Source organism: Phyllobates terribilis, unplaced genomic scaffold, assembly GCF_046119375.1.
Source record: "Phyllobates terribilis strain yellow unplaced genomic scaffold, ASM4611937v1 Scaffold_5109__1_contigs__length_54354, whole genome shotgun sequence".
Lineage (NCBI taxonomy): Eukaryota > Metazoa > Chordata > Amphibia > Anura > Dendrobatidae > Phyllobates > Phyllobates terribilis.
In genome coordinates, this window is record NW_027367857.1 from 23,088 (window position 1) to 35,867 (window position 12,780).

Genomic DNA, 12,780 nt, shown 5'->3' on the forward strand with positions numbered 1-12,780 from the left:
GCTAGAGACTTATGTTGAACCATAAACTCTTTTAGAAGGAGGATAAGATTGCGCTTGGGAAGAATGTCAAGGTTCAGATCATTTACCTCAATCTCAGAGCCAGAGTCTGAGTCAGATGCGGCGCCAGCCATTAAGCACAAGTCAGGTTGCGCTCCATCTTCCGAATCGTCATCAGATTCTCCCCAAAGTGTGACGAACGCTTGTTTGGGGGGCTGTTTTGAGCTTGATCCTGGATTCACTTTTGGATGAGGACACGCTTTTGCAAGGTGACCTTTCTCATTGCAGTTGAAACAAGTGAAATCCTTGAGGTCGCGCTGCTTATAGGTAGAGTCGCGCTTATGACCGCCTTGTTTCTTGAAAAACTTTTTCACGAGCTTGGTCATCATAGCAACGTCCCTATCATCGTCGTCTTCTCCTTCATCATCATTTTCAAGCTTTTGGAGAACACGAGATAATTTGAGCGCCATCCCTTTGTTCTCTCGTTCTGATTGCTTTTCCTCATTGTTCTTGATTTCCTACACTTTAAATTTCCCTACAAGAACAGAGATAGGCAATTCTCGAGTTTCCTTGGACTGAAGAAGAATTTGCTTGAGGGTTGTATACTTTGAGTTCACTCCATGAATGAACTCCATAGAATACTCCCAAGCTTTCTTCTCCATTCCAGCAGAAAGCATCTTGTCATACAGGATTTGACACCGAGAATGATAATCAGAGACGAGCTCATTTTCCCCCATTCGAATGGAGCAAAATTCGCGATTAAGCTCAAAGATACGGTTGTCCTTCATATCATCACTACCTGAGTGCATGTTTATAATGGCTTTCCACATGGCTTGGGCAGTGGGGAGGGACATTACCTTGTCTATATCTTTCCTTGAAAGAGCATTAAGAATGAGCTGTCGCGCTTTAGCATTCTTCTCCATAAGTTGGTACTTTTTTGCTTCCCATTTTGAGTCATCCGTTTCGGAGATATTCTCATCACCTTTGTCAATAATCTTCCATCACTGGTAGTCCGTCTGCTGGATGTAGTTCTTCGTCATAGTGAGCCACCATTCGAGTTCGCCTTCAACAAGGACATGGGGCTTGGCGAGAGAAATACCGAGGTTGAAACTGGCCATTGTTCTAGACTTGAGAATCCTTTTGAACCTGTAAAAGGATTAGTGCAAATAGCTAACCTGTAGCTCTGATACCAATTGTAGAAAACACGTGTTTGATCAGCTATTGTTCGTTGTCACTAAGGCTCATTAAGCCTTAGTTGCGCTTAACAAGGATTCAATTGCGCTTTGAATGCTTGGCTTGCGCTTAACCTATGATGAACTAATAGTAATGAATTTACTAAAGTCCTTAAGTGCGGAAAAGGTTAGACAGACAATAAAGCGCGCTTTAAGTTGTTAAAGCGCACCTATATTTGCACACACAAGAATTTCCAAACGGTGAGAACCCTAAGTCACTAGTTGACTCGGGATAAAACTCACCACTACACTTGTATTGATTAAGAAAGGATTACAATCTCTCGCTTCAACACTTGAAGCTCACTCGTAAACCCTCTCTTTACAATACTCTGAGTTCAGCTCTGAAGAACAAGAAGGCACTCTCAACACTCTCTGATTACAAACAAAATATCTCTTAAGCTCTCTCTAGCTTCCTATATTCTCTCGGTTTGCAAGTCCTAGAGTGAATGTAATAGCACTCTATTTATACACAATCCTCAAGCTAAACCTATAACTCAATTGTGTAACAAACAAAGACTAAACACAATGCCACCTCATCAATCCGTGTGCCTTGATCACTTCACCAGAATGAATCAACGGCTTGGAGTGAATTGGTTTTGTTCTTCATGTGTTGATCCACGCCACATAAGAAATTCGTGTGCTTCAAGCTCTAACAAACTCTTGCCACGCTGGCGATCACTGGAGTGGCGTCCCAAAGAGTGTAAAGTTCTTCTCGCACCTTCCTGTGCACACAACTTGCACTCTCCCGCTTTAACAGCCTTCGTAGCGTGTAGATTTGTTCTTCTGCGCTCTGGCGCCCCTAAGCTTCAGTGGAACCTCGTGGTCAACTTTCTTCAACTTCATTCAAGCGCGTCTCTACGCCCTCGAAGCTCGATCACTCTTACTTCTTGGTCTTGAATGGATTTATTAAACACCGTTTGTGAAACTTACTTTCTCCGCTTGGTGTTAAGCGCGACTGTGACCAGTCAAGCGCATCTCTAAGTGACTTAAGCGCATCCTTACAAATATGGCAATGACCTGGAAGGCTTAAAAATACTAAGAGATTAAACATATTAGTTTGTTATCATCAAAACAAAGAGAAATAGATTAAGCTTTAACAAGACGATTAAAGCTCAACTAACAGATGCTCCCCCAAACTTAAAACCGACATTGTCCCAATATAAAACGTAAGAGGAACACTCACGATGGAACTACCCTTGCGGAGATCAAGGAGGACCCGAATGCCCCATGTATGTGCGAAGCTGGTCAATCTTGTCTTCAATTGCGGAAACACGGGTGCCCACCAAATCAACCTTGCCATCGATCAGGGAGACCTGGGTGCGTAGAGAAGAGAACTGATCGGTCATGTTGTGATGCAAGGAGCTAAGCAAGGCGTGCACATCAGGAGCACTAGCACGTAAACCCGAGGAGGAGGGGGCAGAAGCAACATCGGCATGCCTCGCAGCAGCATCAGCCTCCATAGGATCAGCATCCGTAGGTGGACCACTCTGTAGAGATGCATGTGTCGGGTCGGAAGGCCAAGGGACAAGATGCCAGTTGGAGCGTCGAAGAAGAGAAACGCGGTCGGGACATGGAAGGCGGAGAAGCTGCGTGGACGAAGGAAACGCCCAATACCAACTAGACTGGTAAAAGTGGAGCAACCTTATGTTGCGGAATAGCAGAAGGCCAATGGACGGGGGATGGAGAAAATCAGGACGCCGGTGTAGTACAACCCTGAAGTGGCGGGCGAGATGAGTGACCAAACCACCTACAGCGATCACCCCGGATGGTCTATTACCCACAACACTCAAGTCGTTCATCAAGAAGGCAGAGGAGTGAATGGGACGACCGAGCAACGCGGCGCATAAAACAATAACCTCTTTCTTGGTAGCATTGTTCTCACCACCATCGCCGCGGGCAAATATAGTGTGGGCCATAAACCGGTGAAACACACGAAGCGCGGGGTTGGTGATGCTGGAAGCCTTGGTTGTCGTAGGAGAATAATCACCAGACCCTATTTCCCGCCAGAACAACGTGGGGCTGCAGAAATCAACGCGGGACTCGCCCCTAGGAGTGCGGGAATCAGTCACAACCGGAAACCAAATATCCCACTAACCTCAGCTAAAGTAAGCGCACGATCAACATTCCCAAGCCGAAATGTGCAAAGCCCCGCCTCACAGTCAGGACCTTGCAAAATCTGAGGTTCAAGGGTACTCAGAAACTCAAGCGTGAGACCTGTATATGTAGGTTCCTGAAGCTGAAGGAAATCCGTCCACCCTAGACGCTCGGCAAGCCACTCAACATCGGTCCGTATCCCCAAGGTATCAAGCAACTCAAAGTCTAAATAACGAGTCGGGACCAAGTTCCGCGTCTTGATACGCTCAAATGCCTGGACGTGTTCGTCCTTGAGAAAATGAATGTCGTAAGATGCAGGAGAATCGTCACGCGGTGGGGGGACGGAATACGAGAAGAAGAAGAAGGAGTCGGTCGTTTCTTGCGTTTAGGACCCATAAAAGCACCTGCAATAAGAATAAGAAATACAACACCAATGCAAGAGAGAGCAATGTCACACAAGTGTGTAGAATACTCTCGCCAAGGGCCTAATCAACGATCGCGCATGAATAATCCCGCCATGGGCCTAATAAAGACAATCTAGCATGAATCCCGCCAAGGGCCTAATAAAGACAATCTAGCATGAATCCCGCCAAGGGCCTAAGCAACAAGCTAACATGAATCCCGCCAAGGGCCTGATCAACAATTCAATTTATTCAATAAGCATTGTGACATCATAAACAAAGAAAAATGACAAAATAGGAAAACTATTAAGCGAATTTCTCAAAAAAATGAAATCAAACAACACTTATAAAAAAAAGAAATGTCAATCTTCATGCTTAACCCTTAATCAAAATTCTCAATCATGATAACAACAATCCAAGCCCTTAAATCATTACAAGAAAACCTAAATCCTCAAATCATCCAACAAAAATAATCTAAATCCTCAAATCACCCAACAAAAAAATAATCTAAATCCTCGAATCATCCAACAAAAATAATCTAAATCCTCAAACTATCCAACAAGAATAAAAGAGGAGTAGAATACCTTAAACCCAAATTATAAAAATTAGGACTAAATTGGTGGAAGAGGATTATAGGCAATTGGGGAATAATGGGAATTGAGATCTAAATTGGTGGTCGAACAGGGCTGAAAGAGGAGTAGAAGAAGGAGCCGGTCGAACAGCGTTGGGAGGCGGCTGCGAAGCGGGACTGCAGACAGTGGAGGTGCGCAAAGGAAGGGCGGAGCTGTGTGGCGTGGAGAGGCGGCGCGCATGAAGGAAGAGCGGGGAGGAGTTGTTGGTGGCTGGGCGACGGCATGGAGAGGAAGAGGCGGAGAGGAAGAGAGGGGAGGAGCTGTTGGTGGCTGGGCGAGGGCGTGGAGAGGAAGAGGCGGAGAGGAGCTATGGGAGAGGTGAATAAAGTAGGGCCGGCGCGCAGGAGGGAAGTAGAAATGGGAGAGGAGAAAAAAAATTATAAATATAAAATTGAACCGGAGGCCGCAGAGTGAGACTCGGCCTGAGACTCGGCCGAGTCGCATACCGAGTCTCACTCTGCAGAGAATCTGGGGGCAGCGCTTAGAGCAGAACTCGGTCCAGGACTCGGCCGAGTCTCAAGCCGAGTTTCAGGTTGCGCAACATTTTTTCGCCAAGCTCATTGGCTCGATTTTTTTTATTGAAATGACATAATACAATACCTAACCCGATGGGTTGCCTCCCACCTAGCGCTTAGTTTAGGTCATTAGCTAGACCATCCGTCATCTTCTAAGAACTCGGATCGAGGAGAGCGACGGAAGAAAACTCCTCAACCGACCTATTGGTGACATACCTCTTAAGCCGTTGTCCATTAGCCTTAAAGACTTCCCCTTTATCGTTGCATAGTTCTATGGCTCCATGAGGAAACACCTTCCGAACTCTAAATGGGCCACTCCACTGAGATTTAAGCTTACCAGGAAAAGGCCTTAATCTCGAATTGAATAGCAAGATAATGTCACCTTCATGAAATTCCTTCGGAATGATGTGAGCGTCATGCCATCTCTTTGTTTTCTCTTTATAGATCTTGGCATTTTCATAAGCACACAACCTCAATTCTTTGAGCTCTTGTAGCTGAAACATCCTCTTCTCACCAGCTACCTTCATATAATAATTGAACAACTTGATTGCCCAATACGCTTTATGCTCAAGTTCCACCGGCAAATGACACGATTTCCCATAGATCAAACGGTAAGGTGTTGTGCAAATGGGGGTATTGAATGCTGTTCTATATGCCCAAAGAGCATCATCGAGCTTCATTGCCCAATCCTTGCGAGATCGAGACACCGTCTTCTCTAATATAGCCTTAATCTCTCTGTTAGAGACCTCAACTTGTCCACTCGTTTGTGGATGATATGGGGTTGCTATCCGATGAGTGACACCATATTTCCTCAACAAGCCCCCAAACTTCTTTTCAATGAAATGAGATCCACTGTCACTAATTATAACTCTTGGAGTGCCAAATCTTGGAAAAATCACCTTGTTAAGGAACTTGGAAACCACTCTAGTGTCGTTTGTCAGTGAAACAATGGCCTCAACCCATTTGGACACATAATCCACCGCCACAAGGATATACTTGTTAGAGCCGGACGGAGGAAAAGGGCCCATGAAGTCGATCCCCCATACATCAAAAATCTCGACCTCCTGAATATTATTAAGAGGCATCTCATTTCTTCTAGAAATATTGTCGGTACGCTGACACGCATCACAAGAAGCAACAAAGCGATGCACATCCTTGAACATAGAAGGCCAATAGAGAGCCGAATTCAGGATCTTGGTGGTGGTCTTCGATGAACTAGCATGTCCTCCACATGGTAGAGAATGACAGTGACAAATAACACTCTCCACCTCGCTCTCAAAAATGCATCTCCTAATAACTCCATCGGAGCATCTCTTGAAAAGATAAGGCTCATCCCAGTAATAATGACGAACATCGGACAAAAACTTCTTCTTCTGGTGAAAAGACATCCCATCGGGAATCTCATTGCACACAATATAGTTCACAAAGTCTGCATACCACGGCACCAAAGAAGATGAAAGTTGAAGGAGCTCTTCGGTTACCTTGAAGAGGTGATCATCCGGAAAGGAATAATCAATGGGAAGCTCCTTTCTAGTACATCCCATCTCTTCTTGCCTCAGCCTAGACAAGTGATCATCTACCAAGTTCTCCATTCCCTTCTTGCCCCTTATTTCCAAGTCAAACTCTTGTAACAAAAGGATTCGGCGAATCATCCTCGGCTTGGACTCTTTCTTGCTCAACAGATATCTTAGAGCAGCATGGTCGGTGTAAACGATTACTTTGGCTCCAACAAGGTAGGATCGGAACTTCTCAAAAGCAAACACAACGGCTAGCAGCTCCTTCTCTGTAGTGCATAATTGACCTGAGCTTCATACAAAGTCTTGATAGCATAGTAGATAGCATGAATTTTCCTATCCTTCCTTTGACCGAGAACAGCTCCCACAGCATAGTCGCTAGCATCACACATGACCTCAAATGGGAGATCCCAATCAGGAGCTTGCATGATGGGCGCCGAGATCAATGCTTCCTTCAACCTGTTAAAAGACTCAAGGCACTCTCCAAAAAAATTGAACTCAACATCTTTTAAAAGGAGATTGGTTAGCGGTTTGGAAATTTTAGAAAAATCTTTTATGAACCGCCTGTAGAAGCCTGCATGCCCAAGAAAACTTCTTACTCCCTTCACCGAGGTAGGTGGTGGCATCCCTTCAATGACTTCGATCTTAGCTCTATCAACCTCAATGCCTCGGTTAGAGACCATGTGGCCAAGGACGATTCCTTCACTTACCATGAAATGGCACTTCTCCCAATTCAGCACTAGGTTAGCTTCCTCACAACGTTGCAAAACCCTGGACAGGTTAGCTAGACAAGCATCGAAAGAAGTACCATATACCAAAAAGTCATCCATAAACACTTCCATGATATCCTCAAAAAAATCAGAGAAAATAGCAGTCATACATCTTTGAAATGTGGTTGGATCATTACATAACCCAAAAGGCATTCTCCTATATGCAAAAGTGCCATAAGGACAAGTGAATGTAGTCTTCTCTTGATCATCGGGATGAATAGGGATTTGGAAGAATCCACTATAACCATCCAAATAACAAAAGTTGGTATGCTTAGCCAACCTCTCAAGCATTTGGTCAATGAAGGGAAGAGGGAAATGATCTTTTCGGGTTGCTTTATTGAGTTTTCTATAGTCAATACACATTCGCCAACCCGTGACAGTTCTAGTGGGAATTAATTCATTTTTCTAATTTCGCACAACAATCATCCCCCCTTTCTTAGGTACAACATGCACAGGACTCACCCAAGGACTATCAGAAACAGAGTAAATAATGCCAGCATCTAACAATTTCATCACTTCCTTCCTAACTACGTCCTTCATGTTTGGGTTAAGTCATCTTTGATGCTCAATAGAAGGCTTGTGATCATCTTCTAGCAAGATTCTATGCATGCACAAAGAAGGATTAATTCCTTTCAAATCATATAACCTATGGCCTTGCTATGCAACTTAAGTTCTCGCAACAATTTTGTAGTTTCATCATCACTCAAGCTAGCATTAACAATCACATGATAAGTGGAATTAGAGCCTAGAAATTCATACCTCAATGAAGACGGTAGAGGCTTCAACTCTACTTTTGGCACAACAAGATTATCCTCTTCAAGCGTGGCGACCAAACCTCTCTGTAGCTCGTCATTTGGTACTTCGGAATGGTCCAAGATTTCCTCGAGAGAATCTCTACTAGTCACCGCCATCACCATTCCTTGAGTTTCCCTGTCAATAATATCTAACCTGCAAAACTCATCCTCAAACCTAGGTTGCTTGATAGCATTAGTGAAACTAAACTCGATTTTCTCCCCACCAATAGAAAATGAAAGTACACCCTCTTTTACATCAATAAGTGTTCCAGCAGTAGCTAAAAAGGGTCTTCCTAATACAATGGGAACGGAAAAATCAGCTTGCATATCAAGAACAATGAAGTCTACGGGCACAAAGAACTTACATACCTGAATGGGAATGTCCTCAAGGATACCTGTAAGAGAGACCGTGGATCTATCAGCCATGAAGAGAGTCATATCCACTGGTTCAAGGTCTCCAAGGTCCAACTTCTTGCAAATGGATAGAGGAATTAAGCTCACACTTGCTCCCAAGTCGCACTACGCATTGTAAGTGCACTTTCCGATCTCAATTGGGACACAAAAACTCCCGGGATTGCCTAGCTTAGGCGGCAACTTATTCTGGACAAGAGCACTACAATCTTGGTTGAGGGACACTTGTTGACATCCTTCAAATTTCCTCTTGTTTGACAAAATCTCCTTTAGGAATTTCACATAAAGTGGCATTTGTTGAAGAGCATCCGTGAATGGTATGTTGATGTAGAGCTTCTTCAAAACATGAAGGAATTTCCCAAATTGTTTTTCAGTTTGAGTCGTGGCTTATCTTTGAGGAAATGGAAGAGGAGGCTTAAATGGAGGAGGTGGAATGTAAGGAGCTTCACTCTCTTCTACTTCTCCTTCATCTTGAGGTTGAGGCGCTTTGGGTTTGGGATCTTCTAACTCTTTACCACTTCTAAGAGCTATAGCATTCAATTGGCCTCTTGGATTTAACTCGGGTTGCCCAGGAAGTTGACCACTTGGCCTTGGAAAATTAGCTGCATGTTGAGCTAATTGTTGCTCTACAATCTTCAAATTCTTTGCTTGAGAACGTACCTCCTCGGTTAGAGTTTTCATGGATGTATCAAGGATTTCTATAGCGGTCTCCCAAGCGGGTCTTTGGGAAGGTTGTGATGATTGTCCTTGGTAAGGAGAAGCTTTGGGTTTAAAACCAGGAGGTGGCCTTTGGTGTGCTTGATTGTTCCCATAAGAGAGGTTGTTGCGATTGCCCCAACCTTGGTTATAGGAGTTAGAGTAAGGATCATTCCTAGGACCTTTGTTAAAGTTGTTCATATAGTTCACCTCTTCTTCTTGGGGAGCATCCCGAGAAGCATAGATTTGGCAAGATGATGTGGTATGATCACCTCCCCCACAAAACTGGCAAACCACATTCGAGACAACTTGAGAGGAACTTTCCTCCTTCTTACCCTGAGACTTTCTCATCTGCAACTTCAACTTCTTAATCTCATGAGCCATAGCTTCCATTCTGGCTTGTTGGCAAATCTCATCATCAACCTCGTAGAGACCACCCGTTCTCTTAGAAGTAGGAAGAGAACGAACATCATTATATTAATGAGTGTGTTGGGAAATTTCCTCAATCTTCTCCCAGGCTTCATCAATATGCATCTTCATGATAGTACCTCCAGATGAGTCATCAATGAGCAGCCTATTGGTATTGTCCACGACATTGTAGAAGGTGTGAAGCAACACCCACTTATCTTGTCCATGGTGAGGACAATACATCAAAAGTTGCTTAAAACGCTCCCAACCTTCATACAGAGATTCCCCATCCTTCATCTGAAATGAACTGATCTGATTCCTCATCTCTGCGGTCTTCTTTGGTGGGAAATACTTGGTTAGGAATGCTTTAGCTAGCTCATCCCATGTATTGATAGTGCCGTGAGGCAAAGCGTTGAACCATGCTTTAGCTCGGTCTCTAAGGGAGAATGAGAAGGTATGCAAATAAAGCGCATCCTCAGAGGCATCATGAATCTTCACCGTATCCATAAGTTCCAAGAAAGTGTTGAGATGTTGGTGAGGATTCTCTGACGGTAGGCCTCCAAATTGATTTTGCTGAACCATATTAATCAGAGATGGATTCAGCTCAAAGTTTCGAGCAGCTACTGGAGGCCGGACCACACCAGATGTGGGTCCTTGGTGACGAGGGAGCACATAGTCATCCAAAGTCAGCGGCGCTGGAGGAATATTTTGCACTTGAAGCTATTCCAGTTGGTGTTGAAGATCCTCCAACTGTTGTTGTTGGCGAGCCATCAACTCATATTGTTCCTCCATCGCTCGGGATCTAGTTTCTCTTTCTCTCTTAACCCTCTATGAAGAGCACGCTCAGGCTCAGGTTCGTAGTCGCGTAGTGTACCACTGCTTAGAGCTCTTCGCATCAGCTAGGAGAACAAATCTGAAACCAAAGACACAAGAAACAAAATTAAAAAGAAAATGAGACTTAATCAATTAGTTGCTCAAATCAACCAATACTAGCCATAGTCCCCGACAACGGCGCCAAAAACTTGATGCGGATAAATCCAACACTCGCAAGCGAACGAGATCGGTTATAGTATCAAGGTGTCGAACACAGGGACTATGTAGTATCAATTGTTATGCCAACAAATAGACTAAGCCAAAGATCACGGAGTGAATAGTTTATGATCAAATTCAAACTAACAAGTAACTCGAGTTATCAATAGAGAAATACTTCCAAGGCTAGGATCCCCACTATGATGTTTCAATAAGCTTAAGACGATATATGGTTAAGTTCCAAATTGAATTACTTTTGAAGGACCAAGTATCTAATGTCAGCACTACCTCTTCTCAGACGATAAGTGCATGTGCCTAGATTCGACTAATAATCACTCTCGTGCAAGGCTATCCTACACTAGACCCTTTACGCCTCTTAGAGATCAAATGACAAACAAATCAACGTCCGCTCTCGCCCTCCGCATAATCTATTCAATCATCGATCAACTACGATAGTTGAAATTCCACAAGAGAAATTAAATCACTCTCATGCAGATAATTCTCAAGTTCTTTCTAGGGATCTAACATGAATTGACCAAGGCAAACTCAAATAATCAATCCCTAAAATCAAAATCTCCTCTCGGACTCAAATGATAGTAGGACTTCCTATTACAATAGTATTAGGGCAATAAGCATCCTAGGAGAGAATTAAACTTCATTCAAATGATCAATCAACCAAATACCATCATAAAAACTCATCTACTTCATCATAGGGTTCACCCAACCATGGAAATTGAAGCTTAGCTAGACATGGAGAAGGAAGAAATCAAATTCATTGTAATAAACAACATATCATTCAACTTCAATCCAATCCAAGTTATCCAATCCACCAGCTTTCTCTTAGGGTTTTTAGATCTCCCAAATGTTTTCTAACCCCCCAAAAAGGTCTACCCAAGAGTCCCCAAGAATTTTTCTTTTTATATCTAGGTTAGAAGAGGAAAAATCAACCTGACGCGGCCCGTAACTCGGCCGAGTTACGTGGCAATCATTCTTCTCGGAACGAGACTCAGGGCACGACTCGGTCCATGACTCGGACGAGTCTCAGGCCGAGTCTCACCCTACATAGGGCAATTCTTTGGTGTTATGACTCGGGCCACAACTCGGCCGAGTCTCACTCTGCATGGGCTTCACTTCAATCTTATTTTACTCATTGCACCACACGTTCTTGACCCCGGCATTGCAAATCCAAGTTATCCACATGAGCGTCCCCGAAATATAGTCCACGGTCATAAAAAACGCCTCCAATTCATCCTGAAAACACATAACACAAGGGTAGACTCCGAACACTAGAAATCCAAAAGAAAAAGAAACAAAACTATCGAAAATAAAACAAAACCAACCTAATGAAAAAGAAATAAACATGTCCTAAACTAGACTAAATGCAAATTATCAATATCCGGAATCCATAAAGTTTAATCCTTTCCTCGTGTACATCCTTCCAAAACTTCTCGTTCCCTCAACAATCTCATTTAGTCAGGCTCTACCTTTGGCGGGAGTCAAATTCAGCACACTCCCATTACACGCAGCATCTACTAACCTCCTTTGGTTTTCAAGTAAACCATTGTAAAGGTGGGTCACCAAATCTTTCTCCTCAAACCATGGAATGGGGAGCTAGCACATAATCTTGCGAATCTTTCTACGTAGTCATACAGCGTCTCAGCATCCTACTGTTCCACCATTGCAATAGCTTTTTCAATGCGACCGCCTTCTTTGACGGGAAATACTTACTAAGGAAAGCTTTGTGAAGTTTCTCCCAAGTGTCGATACTTCCGGTGGGTAGCAAATAATACCATTGACGCGCGCTGTCTTTCAGCGTAAGACAGAAAGCTCTCATCTTAATTTGCTCATCGGTGATGTTACTTGGCTTACTGCAGCTGCAGATGTCGTGGAACGCACTAAGATGCATAATCGGGTCTTCCCCAACCAGGCCATGAAACTTTGGTAGCAAATTGATGAATCCGGTCTTTAGTTCAAATGTAACGTCGGCATTCAAGGCAGGCAGCGTCACTCCTAGATGTTGTTGCGTCAGATCTGGGTCTGTAAGCTCTCGCAACGTTCTGGCAGCCATTGATTCGATCACTAGATCTTGTAGTGATTCTCGCATATTGCGTATATGCGTCCGCTCTATCTCTGGAATGAAATCAAGCAAATCTGAATTATTAGCGCGAGTGTGGACCATAAGATAGTTTCATACCAAAGTAACACAAAAAGAAACAAACTATAGCAGTTGGCTCCCCGACAACGGCGCCAAAATTTGACAGGCGTAAAACGGTCGATGTTCCAATCA

The 12,780-nt window shown here is 43.7% G+C and overlaps 1 pseudogene; it reads right to left on the reverse strand.

The window, feature by feature from the left end:
- Nucleotides 1-2,434: 2,434 nt before the first annotated feature.
- Nucleotides 2,435-9,449, reverse strand: LOC141249763 (uncharacterized; annotated as a pseudogene).
- Between the last annotated feature and the right edge of the window lie 3,331 nt (nt 9,450-12,780).